Source organism: Orycteropus afer, unplaced genomic scaffold (genome assembly GCF_000298275.1).
Source record: "Orycteropus afer afer isolate SDZICR_OR568_19922 unplaced genomic scaffold, OryAfe1.0 scaffold01171, whole genome shotgun sequence".
Classification (NCBI taxonomy): Eukaryota; Metazoa; Chordata; class Mammalia; order Tubulidentata; family Orycteropodidae; genus Orycteropus; species Orycteropus afer.
This window is the reverse complement of record NW_006922758.1, coordinates 187,902-192,028: the sequence shown is the minus strand read 5'-3', so window position 1 is coordinate 192,028 and position 4,127 is coordinate 187,902.

Here is a 4,127-nt window from a genome sequence, read left to right as displayed (position 1 = left end):
AGATAGCTCTTGGCTAAAAACAAAGAATACTAGGAAGATGTTTACCTGTTTTTATTGACTGTGAAAAAGCATTCCACTGTCTAGATCATAACAAATTATAGGTAACATTGAAAAGAAGGGGAATTCCAGAATACTTAATTTTGCTCATGAGGAACCTGCACATAGACCAAAGGCTGTCATTCGAACAAAGCAAGGGAACACTGCATGGTTTAAAACAAGGAAGCATGTACATCAAGCTTGTATCCTTTCACCATACTTATTCAATATGTATACTGAACAAATAATCCAAGAAGCTGGACTGTATGAAGAAGAACATGGCATCATGATTGGAGAAAGGCTCATTAACAACCTGTGATATGCAGATGACACAACCTTGCTTGGTGAAAGTGAAGAAGGCTTGAAATACTTATTGATGAAGATTAAAAAATATAGTCATGAGTATGGGTTATACTTCAACATAAAGAAAATAAAAATCCTTACAACTGAACCAATAAGAAACATCATGATAAATGGAGAAAAGATCGAAGTCAAAGAATTCATTTTACTTGATCCACAATCAACATTCATGAATCACCAGTAAATAAATCAGACATCATATTACACTGGGAAAATCTGCTGCAAAAGACCTCTTTAAAGTGTTGAAGAGCAAAGATGTCTTTGAAGACTGAGGTGCACGTACCCCATGCCATGGTATTTTCAATCTCCTCATATACATATAAAAGCTGGACAATGGATAAAAAAGATCAAAGAAGAGTTGATGTTTTTGAGTTGTGATGTTGTTGGTGAAGAACATTGAAAGTACCATGCACTGCCAGAAGAACTAATAAATCTATCCTGGAAGAAGTACAGCCAGAAAGCTCCTTAGAAGAGAAAATGGTCAGAGTTAGTCTCACTTATTTTGGTCATGTTGTCAGAAGAGATCATTCCCTGGAGAAGGATGTTGTGCTTGGTAAAGTGGAGGGTCAGTGAAAAGGGGGAAGACCCTCAATGAAATGGATTGACACAGTGCCTACAATAATGGGCTCAAGCATAACAAGGATGGTGAGCATGGCAGGATGGGGCATGTTTTGTCTGTCCACGCATTACTAAGAGTTGGAATCAACTTGAAGGCACTTCGAAATAGCACCAAAAATCAGGCCCCTTAACCCACTCATTCTCCAGAGTTCAGTCAGAAGAGGCAAGAAGTAAAGATGTGTGGGGTATAACATCTTTTGAGCCCTTTTCCAAATTAAAGATTGTAAATGTCTGGTTTTACTATTCAAATTGAGGATCATTCCCCTGAGTTGAAATCTGAGATCAAAAACTAAAGAACCAAGTAGGGATTCTCAGGCCACCCTATTCAACTCCCATTCCATACACATATTTTGAGCAATGTTTCAAAAAACACCAAACCCAACCCATTACCTTTGAGTCAATTCTAACTCATGGCAACTCTGTGTGTTATAAGTAGCACTGTATTCCACAGGAGTTTTCTTGGTTATAACCTTCAGAGATGAATATTGCCAGGCCTTTCTTCTGTGATGATGCTTGGTGGGTTTGAACACACAACCTTTTGATTACCAATTAAGTGCAAATGTTTTGTGCTATCCAGGGACTGCTGAACAATGATGAGGGATATAGGTAAAGCTGAAACATAATGACATCATGATGCCTCTGTCCTGACATTAATACTCACATGGTAAAAACTCACTCCTCACTTAAAAAATAATGCATGCACTCACCCCTTTTCTTTATTGCCTCATCCCTAGCTCACTTCCCTTCACTCTAAAACCAGGAGATAAAACTACATAATATAGGAGTAATTAAATGCCCTAGACTTATGGCATGTCAAATTTCAGGACATGGTAGTCAGTGAGATAACAGTCTTGTTGTTGTTGTTGTTATGTGCCGTCGAGTCAGCCCCGACTCATAGCGACCCCTCCTTGGGTTTCCGAGGCAGTATCACTACGGAAGTAGGATTGCCCAACCTTCCTTCCGAGGAGTGGCTGGTGGGTTTGAACCATCAGCCTTCTGGTTAGCAGTCAAGTGCCTTCGCCACTATGCTACCAGAGCTCGCGTGAGATAACAGTCTAGAGCTGTCAAATCCACAGAAGTAACTTTGAAAGAATCAACCTCCTCATACCCTTTGTACCCCATGACTATTTTCCACCGTGAAATAATTATAAAAGAAACATAAAACATTTTTCCCTTAATTCAGAAAGCCAAACTTAATTACAAGCCAAAGTGATCAGTGGCTTTTTATTTTGAGGTTCTTAGCAGAAAAATTTATTGTCAGTTCTTTACTTAAACAAATGCAAAACAAATAGATTGTTGGAAACTTCTTTATCTAAAGATTGGGTATTCCATTTTCCCTGAATAATATTAATTGTGTCCAGTAGAGGATAGTCTTCAGAGAATTAAAAGTACAACTAAGACTTCTGAGAAGTGCTATTTATTCTGAGAGGAAAAACCTTGACATCAAAACACTAAACTGAATGCTTACAAACAGCTCAACAGCAAAACAAAAAATGACTAGATTGTGACTTTTTAATTGCCTCATTTTTATGAAATTAGCATTTAACATGGAAAAAGAGGCAGCTTTCCACAGTTAACTCTACTGTAGGTATTTAATTCACCATGCCATTACCAATTATCTCATGGGTGGCTGTCCATGTATTTCTTGTCACATTTTAACTACTGGAATGTTCAGTTCTATGTTTTGTTCTTTGATTTACAGCCTAATTTACTTGCTATAAAATCTCATGTGCTCATACATTTATCAGCATCTCTAGGAACTGTGGCCCCATTTGTCTGTGCATATTCCATCTCTTCTTTGTAATTCAAAAAGCCATTGGACAAGCTAAGGGATACCTCCCTTGTCAGTTTTGTGTTTATGAACCACAGCTGAGATATTACACAAATCAGCCCAAAGCCATTCATGCCTGATGCATTTTTCTATTCCTTTTAGATTCCAATATGATTTCTGTTTCATTACTTACTATCTGAAGCACACAATCAGTGTATTATCATATTCTCTGTTATAGCATTCTTTAATTGCTTCACGTCTGCCACTTTTATCCCTGCCCAAAATGCATTTTAAACTCTTTGAACATAAGAATCATTTCTCTGGCTCCTTTTCCAGACATAGAACAGGAATAGATCTATCATACACAGCAAACAAACATCTATTGATTAATTGAATACAGTGGTTACATTTGATTTAGTTATTCACTCATAGAACAAGTATTTATTGGGGAGCTTTGGTAGCATAGTGTCTAAGGCACTTGACTGCTAACCAGAAGGCTGGTGGTTCAAACCCACCAGCCACTCCTCAGAAGGAAGATGGGGCAATCTACTTCCATAGTAATACTGCCTTGGAAACCCAAGGAGGGGTCGCTATGAGTCAGGTCCGACTCAACGGCACATAACAGCAACAACAAAGAACCAAACTTGATTTTAGACCATAGTCTCTCAAACTTTACGTGAGTAACTTGAAGATCTTGTTAATATGAAGATGCTGATTTAGTAGGTCTGGGTAGGGCCTGAGAGTCTACATATCCAACAAGCTCCCAGATGATGCAGATTCTACTGGTTTATGAATCATACACTAAATAGAAAAGACCTAGAAAAGGCCTAGTAGGTATTATACCTAGTAGGTATAACTAGAACTGATATTCTAGTCAGCACCCAAGTGCATGATGGGTAAGGGGCACTTGACTGTTAACTAGAATATCAGTGGCTCAAATCCACCAGCTGCTCTGCAGGAGAGACATGTGACAGTCTGCTTCATAACTATTCACAGCCTTAAATGAGTAGAATGGATGCGATAACAGTGGGTTTAGATTTTTTAGAATAGGGATCAGCAAACAATGTCTGTGAAGAGCCAGATAGTAAATAGGTGGAGCTTTGTGGCCCGTGTGGTTTCTGCTGCAACTAGTCGATTCTGTCTTTCTAGCAAAAAAGCAACAATATGTAAGCAATTAGGAAGTGACTATGTCCTAATAAAGCTTTATTTACAAAGATAGGTGTCCAACTGCATTTGGTCCTTGGACTGTAGTTTGTTCATTCGTGGCCTAGACAATGCGGCCATTTAAAACATGGTCTCTTCCCTGATGAAGTTTCTAGTCAAGTTGGGGATGTACAAAAGC